This window comes from Sus scrofa, chromosome 18, assembly GCF_054392235.1.
Source record: "Sus scrofa isolate SSC_HxYL_T2T_F1_AM1 chromosome 18, Sscrofa_HxYL_maternal_Yorkshire_Landrace_v2.0, whole genome shotgun sequence".
NCBI classification, from domain to species: domain Eukaryota; kingdom Metazoa; phylum Chordata; class Mammalia; order Artiodactyla; family Suidae; genus Sus; species Sus scrofa.
In genome coordinates this window covers 11,752,007-11,773,395 of record NC_139400.1, presented here as the reverse complement: position 1 = coordinate 11,773,395, position 21,389 = coordinate 11,752,007, and the positions used below count along the sequence as shown (strand labels likewise).

General features: G+C 56.8%; 2 long non-coding RNA genes across 9 annotated transcripts in view; one reads left to right on the top strand and one right to left on the bottom strand.

The window, feature by feature from the left end:
- LOC146394860 (uncharacterized) overlaps positions 1-9,505 on the top strand; it is a 17,248-nt gene extending 7,743 nt beyond the window's left edge. The window contains exons 2-4 of the long non-coding RNA XR_014833471.1: positions 1,128-1,260; positions 1,692-1,982; positions 3,850-9,505. This is a non-coding gene — a long non-coding RNA (uncharacterized LOC146394860). The remainder of the gene's footprint in view (positions 1-1,127; positions 1,261-1,691; positions 1,983-3,849) is intronic.
- On the bottom strand, positions 1,456-21,389 carry LOC110257578 (uncharacterized). 8 transcript variants are annotated; one of them, XR_014833453.1, is made up of 11 exons: positions 21,023-21,389; positions 16,413-16,530; positions 10,868-10,990; positions 10,376-10,543; positions 7,918-9,039; positions 6,543-7,357; positions 5,555-5,684; positions 4,934-5,088; positions 4,411-4,480; positions 2,981-4,274; positions 1,456-2,102 (listed from the first exon to the last, which is right to left on the bottom strand). It is a non-coding gene; the product is annotated as an uncharacterized LOC110257578 (long non-coding RNA). The 8 variants fall into 8 exon arrangements; XR_014833455.1 differs by lacking the exons at positions 7,918-9,039; positions 10,376-10,543; positions 10,868-10,990; positions 16,413-16,530; positions 21,023-21,389 and adding an exon at positions 5,173-5,363 and having other exon boundaries at positions 4,934-5,074; positions 5,519-5,684; positions 6,543-7,122; XR_014833456.1 differs by lacking the exons at positions 1,456-2,102; positions 6,543-7,357; positions 7,918-9,039; positions 10,868-10,990; positions 16,413-16,530 and having other exon boundaries at positions 2,394-4,274; positions 4,411-4,672; positions 4,934-5,147; positions 5,519-5,684.

The window sequence follows — 21,389 nt, the reverse complement described above, 5'->3', positions numbered from 1 at the left end:
GCCACAGGCAGGGCAGCCCAGGGGGTGGGGCCACAAGATTCCCCCTGGGGCTCAGAGCAGGTGGAGGGCCGAGGGGGCACCGGCAGAGCGAGCGGCCACACTCAGCCCCACCCCACCTCCGTGTGACGGGGAAGCCTTGCCACGCCTTGGTCCCCCTTATGTAAGCAGAGAAAAGCCCCGAGGTCACTTGCTTACGGCTGTGAGAGGGGCCACCCTGCACCAACAACTCTTCGATGGCTTATTTAAAGATAAGCTTTGGGGGGGGCGGGAATAACACATACACACAACTGTACGGAACAGCTGGTTAATGAGAACCGACTAGAGCACAGGAAAATCTACCCACTGGTTGGTAGTAACCGCTGTGGGGAAAAGAATGGATAGATTTCAGTGTGTGACCAATTCGCCTTGCTGTACGCCTGAAACTACTACAGCATTGTGAGTCATCTATACTGCAGTAACATTAAATTAAAAACAGCAACATGGAGATCCTCTCGTGGCTCAGAGGCTAACAAATCCGCCTAAGAACCACGAGGTTTTGGGTTCGAGCCCCGGCCTCGCTTCGTGGGTTAAGGATCCGGCATTGCCATGAGCTGTGGTGTAGGTTGCAGACATGGCTTGGATCTGGCGTTACCGTGACTGTGATATAGGCCGGCGGCTATAGCTCCAATTTGACCCCTAGCCTGGGAACCTCCATACGCTGCGGGTGCGGCCCTAAAAAGACAAAAAGACAAAAAAAATAAAGAAAAACAACAACAAAGATAACCAGCATCCAGGAGCCCTGGCCCCTGCAGGGGGCCTCTGGCCACCAGCTCCCACCCCCTTGCCATTTCCCATCCTTCTTGCCCTCGTTACCTCTGGCCCATGGTGCTGGCAGAGGGGGTGGGCTGGGTGGGTCCAGAAGGCCCAGCAGTCCTAGAAAAGCTCGGGGAAGTGCTTCCTCCTTCCCCGGCGCTGGGGGAGAGGCCACTGGGAACACAGAAGGGAGCAGGCGTGTCCAGGGACTGTCGCCCTGGGGTCCTGGCCCCTGGAAGCGCTAAAGCGGTCCTGTTGCTGAGCCAGGCCAGGGGGAACCAGACTCTAACTTCTCCCTGTGGTATTCCTTCGGCTGCATTTCTACCGTGAAATAGGAGAGGGAGTCTGCAGACATGCCTTGGCTAACGCTTAGGAATCTGGTACGGGAGGCTCGGCGTGACCTGGCTGCATCATGTGGACAGAGCTACAGAGGAGGATGGACAGACAGACCCAGGCAGCCCCACTCAGGTCAGAAGTCCACTCTGGGACCGAGCACCAAGGGGCGGGGGGCAGGGGCCCGACCCCACACACATGACTGAGGGGTCATGACTTCCAAATCAAACTCGGCTTGCTTTCTTGAGAACGTTTTCGCAAGTTGTGTATGTTTGGGTGGGAAAACCAGTAAATGTCAGAGAATGCTATCTCTTGGAAACCACGGCAGAATGAAAAGCAGAGAGCATACGTGTATTTCCCAATTTGATTTAAAAATGACTGCGACCCCCACCCCCACCCCGCGCCCCCGGTTTGGGAGGGCAGTGTGCTGCCCTCTGCCGGCTGGGCTGAGAGTTCACAGTCCCCAGCCGAGCTTGGCTGGGAGGCCCAGGGCTGCGAGTCTGTAAAATGTCTTTCTATATGCACGGCTCAGACGCAGAATTAATAATGCATGTCCCCCTTCGCAGCCACAGGTTCTCCAGCTGCAGACGGTAGCCAGGGAGGCCCAAGAAAGCAGCCCGCCGCAGCCTGGATTTGGACCCTGTGGGGCCTGAGTGGGAGGGAAATTTGCAAGTCATCCAGAAATCAGGGGCCTGCCTGCCCCTGCATCCCCCCTCAGGCCTGGCGGCAAATGGCTGTAGGACCAAAAATCCGTGAGCCTGTGGAGGATCTGGAAAGCCACAGCCCCATCCCCGAAGTCGGCTCTCATTCCCTGGGGAGGGGACGCTTTCTCCATGAAGTCCTGGGAGTGGGTCCGGGTGAGTGGAGTTGAGGACGCCGAGGGAAGGCCGGGGCCTCCAGAGGGAGGAAGGGGGCGGATGCCTGGATGCTCCAAAGGGTGAAGAGAGGCTCCGAGCTGAATGCTGGTGCACTGCAGCCTGAGGATGGAAATAGTGAAACGTCGCACTCCGGGATTCTGTAAGGTTGCTGTGGGTTTTTTCTTTTTATGGCTGCACCTGTGGCATGTGGAAATTCCCAGGCTAGGAGTCGAATCAGAGTAGCAGCCTCCAGCCTACACCACAGCCACGGCAGCAGCAGACCTGAGCCCCATCTGCAATGTACGCTTGCAGCAACCCCAGAGCCTTAACCCACTGAATGAGGTCGTGGATTGAACCCGCATCCTCATGGACACTATGTCAGGTTCTTAATCCACTGAGCCACAAAGGGAATTTCTTTTTGAAAAACGTATTTATTTATTTGGTCACAGTGTGCAGTGGCTTGAGGTGGGATCTCAGTTCCCAGACCAGGGATTGAACCCAGGCTGCAGCAATGGAAGTGCCAAGTCCTAAGCACTAGGCCGCCAGGGAACTCCCCAAATTCTGTAAGGTTTTTGGAATTTCGCAACGTTGAAAAGGTATAAACTTTTTTAAAATATTCAAAAAATAAACAAATGTAAAGGAAAAAAAGCCATCCACCACTACTCCGAAGAAAGAATATAAAATGGCTTTGTTTGCCATAGAAAGAATGAAAAAAACAGTTTTGTTTTGTTTTTTTTTTCCTTCAGGAATTGGGCTGGACTTTGAAAGCTGGGGAAAAAAATTAAAACTCAATTTTACATGAGTGGTGCTTTCTCTAGAATCCCCGTTCCGTGCCCATCACCCTAGCAGCACAAGGTCACATTCTCCTTAGATGCCAAGGTGACTATTTCACTCAGAAACTCAGGAGCCGCCCTTGGGGGAAGCATCCTCCTCTGTCTGCAGCGGCAGCGGAGGGGCAGCCATTCTGCCGTGGATCTCGGCCAAAGAGGGAAACACACCTCTGTCCAGGCTGGGTCGGAAAGGCGTTCCAGGCTTGCTTCTGGAGAGGCTCAGGTTCATCTTCAGCGGCTCTCAGGTGACCTGAGATGGTGGCCCTGAAGGATCCCTTGGTGGCTCTTTTCAGCCACAGGCATCCTGACAGGACAGGGGGTGGCTGCCCGCCTCTCCCAGCTCTGGTGATGGAGCTGCCGGTGGCCAAGATGCTCACTCTGGCCCCGAGACCCACGGCTTTGGACCATGGGGCTCAGGTCAGCCGCACCCTCTGCAGGAGCAGCGTCTGCCTGAAGCCTGGACACCTGCCCCGTGTGGCATCTCTAGCTGTGTCCAGACCCTGCAGCCAGTTCCTTTCCTCGAGGCTGGGCTGGCAGGTCGGGGGTGGGGAGAGGGTTGGGCGGCTCCAGGAGCAGGCACTGCCCTTTGCTCCTGAGTGTTTGACTCCAGCAAATCAGAGATGCGGGCACTTGGTGCTCCCCCACCCCCTGAATGCCAGCTCTGAAGAGTGCTCAGCGGAGGGGGAGGAAAAGAGGGCAGTCACACAGCCCTGCCGAGGACACGGCCGATTCCGCTGGTCCCTCTTTTCTCCCCAACACTGCACAGCCGCGCCACTGAGCCCCTTTGTTCCTCTGGCTGCCGTTCCGAATTTACAGTATTTGATTTTAGCTTGATCCCGCTTAAAATGGGTCACAAAGGCACGCCACGGAGCTGGCAAGGGGCCCAGTGTGACTGCCCAGCCAGGCAGAGGGCCTGGGGGCAGCAGCACAGGGTCCCTGCTGCCCCCAAGACCAGCGCGATGGGTGAAAACCCTCCTGGAAGGGAGTCCCGCTCGGCTATGCTTTTAACACCCACCTTAACCCGGCTGTGCTTTCAGTGTACGTCTTAACGCTGAGACGAGCACCTGGGCAGGTTGGGGGCTCCTCTGGCTTCACCCCCAACTGCTAAAAGGCCAGTGGGTGTCATCACGGCGTAACCCTCCCTCCACAAATGAGATCTTCAGGGAGCACTTAGCGAATGCAGGACAAGGGGAGAAACAGACCCGCACGAAGCCTTCAGACACCTCCTTCTCCCTCCCATGTACAAGTAAGTCGGTCTTTCCCGCTGGGGCCGGGGGCGCTGAGCTGCGAGGGAGCGTTCTCATTTACTGCCGCCTTCAGCTTTCTTTGAGCCGGAGAAGCCGCTCTCTAAAGGGGACCAGTAGCTTCTCAGAGAGCCAAGGGCAAGGTGAAGCAGCCTGGGTGAGGTGGCCACACATGGGCATCCATGTCGGCAAACTGCCTGAGTCCTGCCGCACACTAACTGTGAGACAAGCAACTGATGTCATCCTTCTGAGCTTCCACTTCCTTCCCTGTGCAATGGGCTTCAACGCGGAGGCAAGATTGTGGGTCTCAAGCGTTCCCCAGGGGGCCGCTGCGCTTGGCACGTGTAACCTTACCTGCTGCCCCGTCGGATCAATTCCGTGTAATCCAGGGGAGGGGAAGGGCTGGGATGAGGAGCCCGGGAGGCTGCAGACCAGATCAGACCAGATCACTGATGAGCGGGGACCGAAAGGGAGTGGAGGACAGTGCCTGGTCCCGGGCAGCAGAAGCTCAGGAGGCTGGGTGGTGCCTGGGGCCGGGACGGTACTGTCCACTGGGTTTAGTTGTCCTCAGAGTACTTTGCCTGCTCTTGTCTCGGCTGCTCGACTCTTGGTATGCCTATTTTACAGATGCGGCAGCTGAGGCTCGGGCAGATTGAGCAGTTTGTCTGGGGTTGTGTAGCCAACAAGCACTGAAACCAGAATGCGGCTGAAACCAAGTCTGGTGCTGGGTCAGGGTCCCAAGGAGTTGAAAACAGGTGATGCAGGGAGTGTGTCCCCACCCCCGTCCCCTGTGGGACCTGCCTCCTGGAGACAAGGGCCCCGAGGGGGGTGAGGCCACCACCGGCACTGGCGGCCGCATGGCACCTGCTTTGCGCACCTGCAGCTCCTCGTCAGCTCCAGGGCCTGGGGCCCCCCACGCACACTGCTCGGCCCGCAAACGTCCTCATCCTTGCTTTCGGTGAAAACTCAGCATGGTAACATGGCTCATCTCAGTCTCTCAGGCTGCCCCAAGTTTTTACTAAATAACAGTCTCTGTGAGATAAACTATTTCAACCATGGAATCCGCTTTGGGAGATATTTTCAAAGGGGGTCTAAGAGTGAGAGGGTGGAAAACACCTGTTTCTTTTCTTTTTAGGGCCGCACCCACTGCATATGGAGGTTCCCAGGCCAGGGGTCCAGTTGTAAGTGTAGCTGCCAGCCTATGCCAGGGCCACAGCAACACGGGATCTGAGCCGTGTCTACGACCTACACCACAGCTCACGGCAACGCTGGATCCTTAACACACGGAGCAAGGCCAGGGATCGAACCTGCATGTCGGGAACTCCAAAAACACCTGTTTCTTTATTCCTTCCCTCCCCCCACCCCCCATTATCCGAGTCCCATCCCCACCCCCCACCTCCAGGCCCAGCCCACCCTTGGCGTGACTTCCCGTCCCCTTCTCAGCTTTACTGCTTGTAACCACCTTTCAACATCTGTCCTGCCTGCCGGGGGCTGTCACCTGAGAGGGGTCCCGGCTCTTCCAGTCGGTGAACATGCTTCTGGACGTGCAGCCTTTTTCCCCCGCTGTAGCTGTTGTCTGTCTTTGCTCCCACAGCCCACGCTTGGAGCTTCGGCTGCAACAGTAGCTCCTTAAATACAAGAATAGGACTCACCTGAGGCGGCAGCCAGCAAAGGGGGCTGAACCAGAATCACCTGGGCGGTTCTTTTGCCAACACCCTCAGCCCGCAGGGCCCGTAGCCAAGGCACAGGAGGGGCTTGACGGCAAGCGTGGTGGCCTTTGCTCAGGAGGTTGGGACCCAAAAAGACACAGGTGGGGGTACCCCGGAGGCGGTGCATCTCTTTGTAGCTCCTTGTTTAGTCTTCAGTCTTTTTTTTTTTTTGTCTTTTGTCTTCTTAGGGCCACACCCATGGCATATGGAGGTTCCCAGGCCAGGGGTCCAACTGGAGCTTCAGCTGCCGGCCTACACCACAGCCACAGCAACATGGGATCCGAGCCGCGTCTGGGAGCTACACCACAGCTCATGGCAACGCCAGATCCTTAACCCACTGAGCGAGGCCAGGGATCGAACCCGCATCCTCATGGATATGAGTTGGGTTCGTTAACCCCTGAACCATGACAGGAACTCCCAGTCTTTGGTCTCAAGGTTTGACACTGGCCTCGGTAGGAACATTTCTGCCACGGAAATCAGCAAACCGCACAACCCCTGGCACCGCCACCGCCACCCCCAGCAAGGGGCGGACGTTCCCCAGCCCGGCTCTCTCTGCTTCCAGTGCAGGCCCATCCTCCACGGGTAGAAGGACCACCTGGGACACGAGAGTGAACCACGTGTCTAGGGTTTGTTTTTCTTTGACCCCGGACACCTGATCAGGTCAAATGAAGCGGGAAATGGTCTCCACGGCCTGATTCTGGTCCTTTCTCTAGCCCCGACCTCCCTGTTAGTTAATTCAGTGCAGAAGCTCATAAAAGTTTCATAAAACGCCCGTACCCACTCATAGGTAATGTTTATTTAACACAGTACGTGCGAGGCTCTGGCAAAGGACTTCATGTCCACTCACTGGTTCATTCTCTCTGGAACCTTCTGAAGCTAACACTAGTTCTCACATTGTAGATTGGAGGAAACTGAGTATTATGAGCTGAACTGTGTCCCCAAAAGATATGCCACAGCCCTAACCACCAGACCGAAGTATGTGCCCTTGGCTGGCAGTTGGGTGGTTGCAGATGAGATTATGAAAATGAGGCCATCCTGGGGCAGGTGGGCTCTTAATCCAACACGACCCGGTGTCCTTGTACAGAGGGACATCTGGACACGGACGCGCGGGGAAAAGTCCGCGTGGCGACGGCAAAGGGGTGGAAGCGGGAGACCTCCAAGGGCCCCGGGCTGGGGCAGGGGGGGTCAGGCCATTGGGTGTCGCATGGCTGGTGGGCCCAGCCAGGACCAGAACGTAGAAGGCCAGGACCCGGGCTCACCAGGCCCCTGCCTCTGCTCCGTCCTGACCCCAGCTGCCCTCCTGGGCCACAGCATCATCCGATGGCGACCCGGCATCTGAAACGTTTCTCCAGCCACCGCGGAGTGCTGCCCGTTCCTCCCGTCCCCCGAAGACCCCGCGCCCTGGAGTCCTCTGGTTCCTTGCAGGTGGTCTGAAGGCTCTGTGTTTTCCCAGAAGAGAGAAACGTGATGCCTTCTCTACACTGAAAGTGTCTTTCTCCATTCAGTTCTCTGGACAAGGAGGAAGCCTTGATTTTAACTTCCAGCTGGATGTCTCTCACGCAGTAGAGCCCAGGTGGCTGCCAGAAAAGGCCCTGGTGGGACAGAGTGACAGCAGAGACGCCTCCTAAGGTGGGAATTCTGGAGGGCACCCAGCATCTCTGAAAAGCTGGCAGGTCCTTCCTCTCCTTGGGAAGTTCCCTCCCTCCCCCGACGGCACATCCAGTGGCTCTAACACCCACTGCACCCCATCACCGGGCAGCCTGGGGTGACGGCTGCAGAACCTCCTCTTTGGGTGTTTTGTTTTTTGTTTACACCCACAGCATATGGAGGTTCCCAGGCTAGGGGTCGAATCTGAGCTGCAGCTGCTGGCCTATGCCACAGCCACAGCCACGCCAGATATGAGCCACGTCTGCGACATACACCACAGCTCTCGGCAATGCTGGATCCTTAACCCACTGAGCAAACCCAGGGATGAAACTCTAGTTCTCGTGGATACTCGTCAGGTTTGTTACCACTGCACCACGACAGGACCTCCGTGGACCTCATTTTTGAATCTGAGCCTCACATGGTGCCTGGCTCCCTAGAAGCTTCAAGATCAGCCCAGTGGGTGGGAGCCACACAGCCTGGGCCCTGTCCTGTTTCTGCCACGTGCCTGCTCTGTCCTTAGCCGAGCTGTGTAACCCGCGTGAGTCTCAGCTTCCTCCCGTGTAGGGGTCAGGACGGTGCTGACCCCAAGCATTTGTGGAGAGAGGGAGAGGGGTAGTGTGTGCAAAGGGCCTGGAAGGTAGGAAGCAGCACACCCCCAGCCCTCAGCCTGCTTGTCCAGGGCTGGGCATCTGGCTCAGGCCCACTGCCCCCGCAGCAGCCCACGGGGAGGGTCACGCGGGGTTCAGACGCCTTCTGCCCTGTTGCTCTGCATGCGTGTCCTGGAGCGCTGGGCACACTGAGGTGTCACTTGTCCTCGCTCTGGGGAGGGGGGCCGAGAAAGGAACATCCAGGATAAGGAGTTGCCTTTGTGAGGAGGCGCCCTGGTGCACCAGCTTTTCCCACTAGGCAGAGTCCCCCCGCAGCTGCGGTCTCCCTCTGTCCGTTGTCCTGCTGACACTGAACATGCTTCTGTTACTAAAAGGAGGATGGGGAGACCAGAGGCTGGGGGCAGGGGGCAGGGGGCAGACTCAGCCCCAGAGTCTGAAGCCTGAGAGAGTTACCATCTTAAAAGCGAGGTTTGGCATGGGGTGAAACGGGGCCGGAGGAGCCGGGGGGCTTGGCTAGCCCCCACTTCGAGGACTTTCCGTGCATCTCCTGCTGAGCATTCACTTCCTAAGCGCGATCCATCACAAAGGATGGCTTGTGCCCACAAGGTCACGTCGTGCTCACAATGACCCGGGACACCGGGAGGGTCCCATTTTGTAGGGAGTCTCCCCAGGTTTGTTTGTTCAGTATCACACAACCCACCCTTCTTGAGTCAGACTTGAACCCAGGCCTGGATCCCCCCTCCCCCGGTTCCCGCCTCCCTCGAGTCTGCTTTATGCATAAGAATCAGCATAAACACAATTTACTGATGAACAGGAAACGAGCATGATTCGATTGGACTTGAGCTGAGACTTTGGAAGGAGTCGGAGATGCTCGCTTCAAATACCCCTGGAACTTCAAACAGCACCATTAGTCCTAATCAAATGAGAGCTGATCTAACATGACTTTCCACGCCAGCCTCTTTCAAAAATGCAGGTCACGTGGGAAAGTCTGTGAAATGCTGAAGGCTCCGCTGTGTGAGCTGCAAAAAAAAAAAAATCAAAGTTTTCTGACTTTGCCAGCTCGGTAACACTGCCAGGTGCCAGCTTGTGGCGTTTCTGTCAGAAACCCAGCTGGCATGAAAGTGGGTTTGTAATCCAGCCTGGAGTAGCCTCCTGCACTCAGGGGTTGTCGGCACAACTACCGACGTTTAAAGCAGGCCTCGCTCTCCCCGGAGCTAGAGGAGCAGGGACGTGAGGTCTCGGAGACAAGGCGGCCCCGCTCTGGGAACCAGATTAACACCCACCCCCCCCGGGGTTGGGGGGGCGGCCCAGCTCTTCAGCCCCCCCATCACAGCACCCCTGCCCTGCCAGCTGAAAATGACAGCTGGGGAGGGTGGTTATTCAGCCTGGGATTCAAGCACAGTATTGAAACTTAAAGAGAAAAACTCTTTGAAGAGATGAGATGCAACCGAATTTAAGAGAAATAATAAAGTCTGTGGCCAGGTCTTGCTGCCTCCGTCTGCTCTCCGTCGCGGGTCCCAATCTAGCCTGCTAAGCCCTGGTGGAGTAATTCCTGCCCAGGTCCATGGTGTAACCTCCTGCTTAGAAGGCTTCGGCTCTGGCCCATCACAGGCCGAAGAGAGTCCAAACACCTTTGTTTGAGTCTCCCTTTGTTTCTGCCTCGAAACACAGAACACTTTAGAAACTAACAAGGATGGTTGCTGTCGGCCCGCCCTGGGTCCCGGGCCACTTCCGTCCGTGGGCCTGTCTGTGGTTCAGGCTCAGGGCTCAGGTCCTGGAAGCCGCGGCTGGGGCCTGTCCCTCGAGCAGGGAGCCCAGCCTGCACCCTGGGCCCAACCAGGGTCCCTGCGGCACAGCTGACCCACCGGTCACATTCTGGAACACAGACCTGCCACTGAGGCCCCAGCATGGCAAGCAGCTAACTTGTGAGTTTCTCTGCCCAGGCCCCCATGGCCTAAACAACACAGTTTTTTTTTTGTTTTTTGTTTTTCCATTTTGGGCCTCCCCAAGGCATATGGAGCTTCCTACCAGAGATCAGATCTGAGCCGCAGTGGTGACCTAAGCCACAACTGTGGCAACACTGGATTCTTTACCCATTGTGCCAGGCTGGGGATCGAACCCACATCTCAGTGCTCCCAAGACACTGTGGATCCCATTGTGCCACAGTGGGAGCTCCCAGAACACAGTTCTGATCTGGCAATGAAGCCTCTAAGGCCCACCTTGGACTCACCCCCCTCCCCACCAGCCCCCTGGCTCTCCTCGCCCTCCACTGGGCACCAGATTTTCAGTCCTCACACCCTCACCAGCAGCTCCCTTCAAACCCAGTACCCTCCCGTGTCCCCCACCTGCACACACCTGCTCCCTTCAAGGTCCAGAATATGAGCCCCTTCTTCCAAGAAGACGTCCCCCCGACGGATCCAGCGCGTTGCTCCCTCCGACTGGCACAGCCAAGGACAGCACCGCTCTAACCTTGCCCGGGGCTTCTTGTTCAGGGCAAACATCACTGCCAGAGATGGCAAGTCCCTACAAGCGGGGGGCTGTGTTGTTCACCCGCACATCTTCTCCTGCTCACGGCCATGGACACAACCATGGCCATGGCCACGCACCTAAGTGGGGGGTGTCATGCCCCCAAGCCCTGTGTTGAACCCCAGCTCCCAGGACTCAGGATGTGGCTGTGTTCAGGGATGGGGCCTCGAAGGCAGTGATTCAGTTAATCTGAGGTCATGCAGGTGGGCCCCCCTCTAATCTGGGGTCCTCATGAGGAGATCAGGACACAGACACACACGGAGGTACGACAGCGTGAGGACACGGGGCCGAGGCCTGGGGGGGAGCCAGCCCCGCCCACACCTGGATCTCCACTCCTGTCCCAGGAGCCTTTGCTTGTCATTCAGAAGGCAGCAAGTGGTCGGCGGCCGTCCTCGTCCTCCTTTGTAATGTGTGTTTTGTTTTGTTTTTTTTAAAGGGCCGAACCTGCAGCACACAGAAGTTCCAGGGCTAGAGGTAGAATTGGAGTCACAGCAACACAGCAACGTCAGATCCGAGCCTCATCTGTGACCTACGCCGCAGCTTAGTCCTTAAGCCAGATCCTTAACCCACTGAACAAGGCCAGGGATCGAACCTGCATCCTCATTAATGCTGGTCGGGTTCATAACCCACTGAGCCGCAATGGGGACTCCATCCTCTTTTGCACTATGAGGGACGCAGGAGAAGCTCCTGAATGCGACATGCCTGCTGGGCAGTGGAAGGGCCTGGCCCTCTCCAGCCACGCGGGTCCCTAAGGAGCCTCTGACCGTCACTTACGCCGACAGGCACCTGTCCTGAGGCTGAGTCACTGGCCCCCAGGCGGGGTGGGTGGGACCTGGGGGCAGGGAAGACCCAGGGGAGGAGCAGCTGAGGCTGGGGGCCTGTCTCCTGCTCCGGAGTCTCCCCCCCATCCCCATCTCCCTCCCAGTGTGACAGACAGCCCAGCCTGGTCTTTGCTGCTCACACCCCAGCATCCGCACCCCGGCCACACCCCTGCAGGAGGGCTGCCCCCCACCAACCAGGGGCAGGAGAGCCGGCAGTTGGTGCTGTTCTGAAGATGTCAGCATACAGGCGGATCAAACGCTGAGCCCGGAGGCTGCTGTCAGCTCCTCAAGCACATAACTTCATACAGTTCCCAGCTCTGCGAGCAGGCCCGGGGGGGGGAGGATGACGCTGGGGTGGGGGGTCGGGGCAGCACGGGGGTGGGCGGAGGGACGGGGTCGGGGGGCCTGACCTCTCACCAGGTTCTCTGGGCCCTCTGGGGTCGCTAGTGAAACAGACGGGGCAGGGGTGTCACCTCGACACCACCCCTCCCCAGGGGCCGCTCAGCAACGCTCTGAGCCGCTGCGCCAGCATCGCCTGCTCCCAGGCTTCCCCAGAACAGTCTCGAGAAGACAGTAATTATTTTCTCCACCAGGCAGTTGAGAAAAAGTCGAGAATTCATCCAGGAGCTGCCAGGACCAGAAGCCTGGCTCTTTCCCCGCCCACAGCTATGACTGTGGTGTAGGCCTGGAGCCAGGAACGGGGTGGGGGCTGTGGCGGGCCTGGGCACAGTGCAAACCCAGGACTGGAATCGGGGGCAGCTGGTGGTGACCGACAGCCACATCCTGCTGGGTCATTTGAGCATTTCTGCAGGCGTTCACACCCCCAATGGGTCCCTCGGTCCCCTCTCAGCTCCAAAGTTTTATTCGGTGCCCCCATGTCCTCAGCAGGCTCTGAGCTCCAGGCTGCGGATCCTGCCCCCTCTTGATTTTTTCCTGGAAAACCGAGATCAGAGGCACGCACAGCAGGCTGAGTATGCTGTGATGTTGGCATTTATCTCATTTGACAAACATGGACGTAGCACGTGCCACGTGCCAGGCCCTGTGCGAAGTGATTTACAAATATTCACTCATTTCAGCGGGTCCTCAAAATAACCCTAAGAGGCAGGTCCCATAATTACTCCACTTGAAAGACAAGAAAAGCGAGGCACAGAGAGGGAAAGACGCTCAGGGCTGCACAGCCAATCAACGGCAGAGGCGGATTAAACTCCACACAGCCTGGAGTTCCCGCCGTGGCTCGACAGGCTAAGAAACCAACACCATGTCTATGAAGACACGGGTTTGCTCCCTGGCCTCACTCAGCGGGTTAAGGACCCAGCATTGCTGTGAGCTGTGGTGTAGGTCGCAGAGGCGGCTCAGATCTGGCGTGGCTGTGGCTGTGGCCGGCAGCTACAGCTCTGATCTGACCCCTAGCCTGGGAACCTCCATTTGCCGCAGGTGCAGCCCTAAAAAAAAAGAGATGAGAAACAAAACAAAAAACTCCAAGCTGTCTGAATCTAGACTCATCTTTTTTTGGCTGCACCTGAGGCACTCAGAAGTTCCCAGGCTGAGCCTGAGCCACGGGAGTGACATCTTTAACAGCTGCGAGGTCCTTAACCGCGTGATCCATCAGGGAACTCCAGAATCTATCATTTTAAGTGTTTGCTACAGGAATGAGCCTTGATTTTTTAAACCTTTCTAACTGTAGATACCTACATAGTAACATGTCACCACAATGCCTGCATTTTGCTTTTGAGAAGAAGTCCTGCCCAGCTGGCAGTGGCCGGCTCAGAGTGGGCACAGTGGGGGAGGGGAGCGGGGAGGGAGTCCGCCTGGACCACTGGGTTTTGGCTCCCCCCACCTCCTCTGCCCCAGATGCAGCTCTGCCCAGGACACAGCACAGGGAGGCCCTAGTGGAGAGGCTCCTGTGAGCAAAGCAAAGCTCACCCCAGGGAGGACGCCTCTAGTTGTGGAACCACAGGCAGGTGACAGCATGACCAGAGACTGCTGGTGGGGAGGACCCCACTCGCCACTCAAGCCCCTGCCCCGGATGCATCTGAGGACAGCCCAGCCCCCAATGGTCTGGGGACACAAGTCAGAGCACCAGGCACACAGGGGGGCAGTACCTCGAAGGCGGAGGGGCCTGCGCCCTGCTGGGGTGACCGGTCCTGCTGTGCACCAGGGTTTGCGTGGGTTACTGCTTCCTGGCCTTCCTCCTGGCCAGCCTGGCCCCAGACTCTCCCACTTAACCCGGGGTGCCAGGAGCTGGCGGGAACTCAGAGTCCTGACAATGCGGGTGCTTGGTTCAAAAAGATAAAGAGAGATGGGAGTTCCTGCTGCGGCACAGTGGGCTAAGAACCTGACTGCTGCGGCTCAGGTGACTGCAGAGCCACAGGTTTAATCACCTACCCGGCACAGGGGTTAAAGAATCTGGCATTGCCACAGCTGTGGCACAGGTCTCAGCTGAGGCTCGGGTTCAATCCTTGGCCTGGGAATTTCCGTATGCCGCACCCACAGCCATAACATTTTTTAGAAAATAAAATTTAAAAAAGAAAGAAAGAAACGCAGGCTGACTCTGCAGCTCACAGCCTTTGGGTCACAGCTCCTGGATTAAGGTCTCGGCAGCTGAGCAGCTGGAGATGGTTTTAGGGTGTGTGTGGGGGGGGGGGGGCGCGCATATTCACACGGGCAAGTCCTTGTCTTGGACCAGCCTGCTTTAACAAGGATTTCCCATCTCCCAGCGGAATCCCGTAAGCCTGGGGCTCTTGGGGCTGGTCTTTCAGAGAAACCAGCCACTGAGATTCGCTCTGCTCTGCTGGTCTCCAGGATCCCAAATCTCTCTGAGCCTGAGCCCAGTCGAGGCATGTTGGAGTTGGCCACATTTACAGATGCCCTCGTCTGCATCGCATCCGCCTTGGCTACACGGCCTCAGAGACAGACAGCGCCCGACACCCCAGCCCCACTCCAGGAACTCCCCAGGGCCCAGCGGCTGCCGTGGCCACCCTGGGGCCCCCTTACAGCCCTGGGAATTGGGGGTGGCAGCTCCCCTCCTGGGGGCCCAGAGAGAGGTGGCTCAGTCCCTGAGCACTGACCCTTTCCTGCCCTGTCCCCGCCCGCCAGTCTCCAGAAGTGCACGTGCAGAGGGAGCCGCTCAGACAGCACCTCCCCGCTAACCCACGCCTGGAACCGGGGGTGGGGGATGGGGAACCCCTGTTCCGAGGGAGGCGAGTGAGCGTCCCAAACTGCATTGCCTCGGGAGACGTGCCGTTTCTCCCCTGACCCCCTGCCTCTCTCTGCAGCTCCCATGAATGGTAGCGCGCCCTCCCCTCCAGCCCTTGCAGACCTGCGGGAAGGCGTGAAGGAATCGGGTCCCGGCTTCATGCTCTTCCACATTCTATCCGTGCCTGTTCCCGCTGTGACCAATTGCCACCAACGCAGTGGCTTGAAACAACACAAATTTATCATCTTACAGTTTGGCAGGTCAAGTTCAACACAGGACACACCGGGCGGATCCCTGTAGGCCAGGCTGGTTCCTGGAGACTCCGGGGACAAGTCGTGTCCTGCCGTCTCCGGCTTTAAGGGTCCCACGCTCCCAGGCCCGCGGCCCTCCCTCCGTCTTCAAAGCCAGCAGCCTTGCGTCCCTCCAACCTTCCTCCAAGGTCCCATTTCCCTGTGACTGTGCTCTTCCAGGGACCCGGGGCCTAGGTGGGCCGCCTGGATAATGGCCTTTTACTTGACAGAAGTAAACACACACCCTAAAACCCAACTGTCAGCCACATGGATCTCCCTCCCACAGAGCAACCAAGGCTGGCTGGCCTCCTGCCGCCAGTGTGATGCTACTGAGTCACTCTCTAGGCCTCAGTTTTCTTATCTGCGAAATGGGGGTGGCCATGATACCGACCTTGCAAGGCTGTGAGGGGCCTCGCTCGGGGTTTGGTGAATTTAGCCATCATTATAGCCATCACCACCTCCACCGTAGTCGGCGGCGGCGGCGTCACGGTCAGGATTATCCCAAGAGCACAGGTCAGCACCCAAGGGCACCTCGTACGCGCACATCAAAGGCGCCCAAATGGGGGAGGAGGCGCCCAGGGCCCCAGGGCGCTTCTGCCTCTGACAAGGTGCAGGGTTTGACCGAGTCACCTGTTCCTCTGGACCCTCCTCTCCCGCCAAGTGGGGTGACAACACCTGCCTGTGTCACAGGAGGGCTGAGAACCAAGCAGGGACAGGACGAGGTTTGGAAAGCGGCGAGCGCCTTGCAAATGGCACAGGGACCCGCTGCTTCTGGGATGAGGTGCGGCACCGAGAAGAGGCAAATGGAAGCGTTTATGCTGCGTGGGTCCCCGCAGCCTGGAGGTACCCCCCCCGAGTGTCCCCTCCTTGGACACTTAGAAAGCCCATCCTGTGGCAGAGGGGGACAGGGGCACGCAGGCAGGGGGCGCTTCTGCGGGCAGCTGCGTGCAGAGCCCAGTGCTCCTGTCACTGGGTGACACCTGGAGGATCCCCCACGCTGAGAGAGGAATGGTTCAGAGGAGGGGGCTCCGCCAGGTGCACATGTGCCTTGAGGCTGGGACCATGGCTCAGGCCCTGTCCCCACACTGGAGGAGCTGACAGGGGACGTGGGGGGACCCTAGGGGTGCACGCATTGTGCCGCTGATCTGGAGGCACAGGAAGCCCCCAGAGGAGGGGCGTTGAGTCAAAAGGAAAAGGTGAGACAGGGCTCCTGGCGCAGCTCAGTCCCCATGCACACAACGTCCCCGAGGGGTGATACGTGGGTGCTCCAGAGCTGATTGCCTCCCAGAGCCGCCGCACCTCTGGGCACGGCTGTGAGAAGGAGGCCCCTGGAGACCGGACCCCTGGAACCTCTGCCTCTTCCTTAAGATGCTGGACAGGCCCACGGGCTAGGAGCCAGCTGAGATCAGGGATCAGGACTTGCTGATGTTGGTTCATTCGACAGGTGTGGCACGAGTGCCCACTAGCATGGAGCCGGGCGCTGCGCCATCTCCAGCGCAGTCTGAACGGCGGAGCAGCAAGCATCACACTCTGGAAAGGACGCGGTCCTGTGAACGCACCTGGGGGTCATTCTTCACTCGCTCGTTCACATGACAAGTGTCCCTGGGGCCCTCCGCCATCCTGGGTGCGGTGAACACGACGGCGAACAGGACACGCCCGTCCCCCCGGAGCTCAGACCTGTGATGACAATGACCGGTGTTCTCTCGCTCAGACCTGTGATGACGAGTGGTGACAATGACTGGCATTCTCTCGTGTCTCCTTGTACAGCAACCACAGGTGGAAGAAGGCCTGAATTGCGAAGGAAAAGCCCGGAACCAACTGAATGGCCTCATCAGTTCTGGGGGGGGGGACAACTGACCAGTCACAGGTGAGGCTGAGTCCAAAACTAAATAGGAACAATGTAAAATAAATAAAAACACCCATCACACCTCCTCCCCCCTCCCCACCTGAAACGCTGGTGCTTCTGCAGACACAGAAACAGCCCGAAATATAAACTGTTGATTTCCGTGGTTAACACGGGCTGGTTCTGCAAGGCATCTTGGCTTCTAATGATCCTAAAATGATTTCCAAAATTATGGGTTTTGGAGTTCCCGTTGTGGCTCAGTGGGTTAAGAACCAGACTAGCATCCATGAAGACGCAGGTTCGATCCCTGGCCTTGCTCAGAGGGTTAGCGATTCGGGGTCGCTGTGAGCTGTGGTGTAGGTTGCAGACGCAGCTCAGATCCAGCATTGCTGTGGCTGTGGTGCAGGCCGGCAGCTGCAGCTCCGATTCGACCCCTAGCCTGGGACCCTCCATATGCCGCAGGTGCCGCCCTAAAAAAATATGTATGTGTGTATATATACATGTAATTGTTTCTGTCATGAAAAGTCAGTGTCCTACTAAAGTTTGTGCACAAAAGGGAAGCCAGAAGCAGCATAAAGGACAGGTGTCCCTGCCTCTGGGCCCTGCCACCCCTCCCAGGGGACAGAGCGAGCCTCGCCCTCCTCTGCCTGGGGGCCGCCTCTGGGCCTGGAGTGTGAGGCCAGAGTCCTTCCAGAAGGAGAAGAAATGAGGTGCTCCCAGGGCTTCAAGGCCAAGAGGGTGAGACCCATTCCAACTGGTCCACGTCCTTGTGTGTCCTTGGACATCAATGCCTGTGTCCACAGGGTAAGTTACCTGCAGGGGGTCCTGCCCTGACAGGCACACGCGTTTTTACGTATATTGTTACCATCGTCAGATCACGTGCTCCAGACTGTGCAAGAGACCGCTGTGCCCACATTCTCACCAGACACGCATGACGCTCTTTTTAAAACTCTTATTGGAGTTCCTGTCGTGGCGCAGTGGTTAACGAATCCAATTAGGAACCATGAGGTTGCGGGTTCGATCTCTGGCCTCGCTCAGTGGGTTAAGGATCTGATTAGACCCCTAGCCTAGGAACCTCCATATGCCGTGGGTGTGGCCCTAGAAAAAAGCAAAAAGACAAAAACAAACAAACAAACAAAAAACCACTCCTATTAAGGAAAATTTCAAACTGACACCAAAGTCCAGAGACTAGAACAATGAACTAAAATACGCTCATCACCAGCTGTAACGACCACCCACTCCCATTCATCGCCCTGCCATGTTTTTGGTTGCCATATAGACATCTGTCTTTTTTAGGGCCGTACCTGTGGCATATGGAAACTCCCAGGCTAGGGGCTAAATCAGAGCTGCAGCTGCCAGCCTACACCACAGCCACAGCCACACGGGATCCAAGCCTCATCTGCGACATACACCAGAGCTCATGGCAACACTGGATCCTTAACCCACTGAGTGCAGCCAGGGATCAAACCCATGTCCTCATGGATCCTAGTCGGGTTCGTTACCACTGAGCCACACAGGAACTCCAGTTGAAATATATTTCAAACAAATTCAAGGAGTTCCCTTTGTGGCTCAGTGGTTAACAAACCCAACCAGGATCCATGAGGATGCAGGTTCAATTCCTGGCCTTGCTCAGTGGGTTAAGGGGGTTAAGGATCCAGCATCACCATGAGCTGTGATGTAGGCTGCAGGCGTGGCTTGGATCCCATGTTGCTGTGGCTGTGGTGTAGGCCAGCAGGCAGCTGTAGCTCTGATGCAACCCTCAGCTTGGGAACCTCCATATGCCGCAGGGGTGGCCCTAAAATAACAACAACAACAAAAATCAAGACATTAAGGCATCTTACCCAGATATGTCAATATGCATTTCTCTCTTCTTTTTCCCTTCTTTTGGCCACCCCGAGGCATATGGGGTTCCTGAGCCAGAGATCACTCCCAAGCCACAGCTGACCTATGCTGCTGCTGTGGCAACACTGGATCCTTAACCCAGCATGCCAGGCCAGGGATCGAACCTGCATCCCAGCGCTCCAGAGACACCATCAGTTCCACTGCACCACAGTGGGAACTTCCACGTGCATTTCTAATAGAGCCATTATTTGTTTGTTTGTTTGTTTGGGCCCTGCCTGCAGCATGCAGAAGTCCCCAGACCAAGAATTAAACCTGAGCCACAGCATGACAAGGCTGGATCCTTAACTGCTAGGCCACCAGGGAGCTCCCTGATAGAGTTCTTAGCAACATAACCACTATCCTGTATCCGCCTGATGAACTAACATGATCCCATCCCATCAGTGAATGCAGGATGGCGCTCCTTAGCCGGCAGGTGAAAAACGGCATCTCATCGCATTTCTCAAAAGTCAGAAAGTCCTCCCAAGAGGTTGGCAGGGGCCCAGCAGCAGGCTCCTCTGAGCTGCCCCCGGGGGCAGGACTTACAACTGCTTCCTCTGCCTCCAGAGCCTCCCTTACCCCCAACCCATCCCTCCCTGCTCTGCTTAGAAACCAACCCCTCAGTCTGCACAGGCTCCCTGGGTACCAACTCCATCGGCTTCCCCACTGCTCATGTGACCCGCCTCCCCACCCCGGGCATTCTCCCATCTGGCTTTGTACCCTCTTAAGGGCCCTTATCAATTGGACCCTTCACAGCCAGAGTCCTAGTGCTGGAGTTGGCAAAGCAGGATTCTCACCAGGGGTCCCACCCAGAGAAGGGGGCAGCAGGGCTGAGCCACAGCCTGACCGAGCCTGGCCACCCAGCAGGGGCTTCTTGGGCCATATGGTCTTTTAGCGGTGTCACAGGTGGGCATTTGTACCGCAGGCGGCCACCCTGGGAAGGGCGTGCAGTAAGGCTGATCCTGGAAGAGGTGACAGCTGGAGGCGGTGGAGGGTAGAAGGGGTGTGGTCAGGGCCTCTCTCTCGTGGCCGACCCTGGAGGCCCAAGCAGGCCCTGGGGTCCTGGGAGCCCTGTGGACCAGCTCACTCAGCCTGGGGTGGTCAGTGCTGCCGCTGCCTGACCTCCATGGGGACCGGGCCGCTGTGTGAATTCTTCTGCTTCGCTCTCTCCTCCTCTGGGCAGTGAGGCTGGGGGCTGACATTGTCCCCTCTGACCCTGGCTGCCATGCAGAGGCACCTGGAGCCCGAGGGGCTGCTTGTGGCCTGTGTGCTGCCCTGGAAGGTGTTCAGCAAACTCACCTTAACTCGGATTTGCAAACTGCTCCGAATTTTAGGTTGAACACGGTGTGTGTTACAAACTGGTAATTTGGTATTGAGCTGCAGGAGGTGTTTATAAATTTTGGAGATTAATCCCTTGTCAGACACTTCCTTTGCAATACCAGAAAAATAAACAACCCCATCGAAAAATGGGCAGTAGATCTAAACAGACAGTTCTCTGAAGTAGACACACAGATGGCCAAAAAACACGTGAAGAGATGCTCAACATCACTCATTAGAGAAATACACATCCAAACCACTATGAGGTACCACCTTACTCCAGCCAGAATGGCCATCATCCAAAAGTCTACAAACAGTAAGTGCTGGAGAGGGTGTGGAGAAAAAGGAACCCTATCACACTGTTGGTGGGAATGTAAATTGGGGCAACCACTGTGGAAAACAGTTTGGAGATGCCTCAGAAAACTAAAAAGAGAATTACCATTTGATCCAGCATCCCACTCCTGGGCATCTATCCAGAGAAAACCATGACTTGAAAAGACACACGTACTCCAATGTTCACTGCAGCACTATTTACAATAGCCAAGACATGGAAAGAGCCTAAATGTCCATCCACAGAGGAGTGGATCAACATATACACAATGGAATATTACGCAGCCATTAAAAGGTACGAAATACTGGCATTTTTAGCAACATGGATAAACCTAGAAATTATCATGCTAAGTGAAGTCTGTCAGACAATGAGACACCAACATCAAATGCTTTCACTGACATGTGGAATCTGAAAAAAAGGACACAATGAACTTCTTTACAGAACAGATACTGACTCACAGACTTCGAAAAACTTATGGTTTCCAAAGGAGACGGGTTTGGGGGTGGAGGAATAGGCTGGGGGTTTGGGATGGAAATGCTATAAAATTGGGTTGTGATGATCATTGTATAACTATAAATGTAATAAAATTCACTGAGTAATAAAAAAAGAAAAATAAATTACCAGAGCACCAAAATATGAAAAACAAACAAACAAACAAACCTAGTAATTCATGGCTTTGTTCTCCAGACTGTGCCCGTGAGCCCCGTGGGCCTGGGCAAGCCCTTGGGTTTTGTACTGATTTGAATTGTCCCTGTCCTGGACCGGAAGGGTCAGCTCCGTTGTCGCAGAGGGTCACTGACCTGGCTCCTTTCACAGAGGAGACGGGAAGCGCTTGTCTTGCAAAGCTCCGAGTCACCAGCGGGATCATTTGCGGCGTTTGGCACCTGCTAGGGAGGCTCTCAGGGAGGTGGAAGGAGGGTGGTCCCCAAGGCCCTCGGGCCGTCTGCGGTGCTGCCCTCCGGGCTCCGGGCCGCCCTGGAAATGAGGGCGGGGCTCAGACCCCGCCCAGCGGCCCATCCCCCTCGGGAAGGCGGGGCGGCCCCGGAGCGTGCGGAGGGGCAGCGGCTCCCAATGGACCCAGCAGGGCTACTGGGTCTGAAGGAGTGGGTGTCCACCCGGCAGAGGGCCAACCACGCTGGGCCTCGCTCTGGGCCCGAGGGCGCGCTC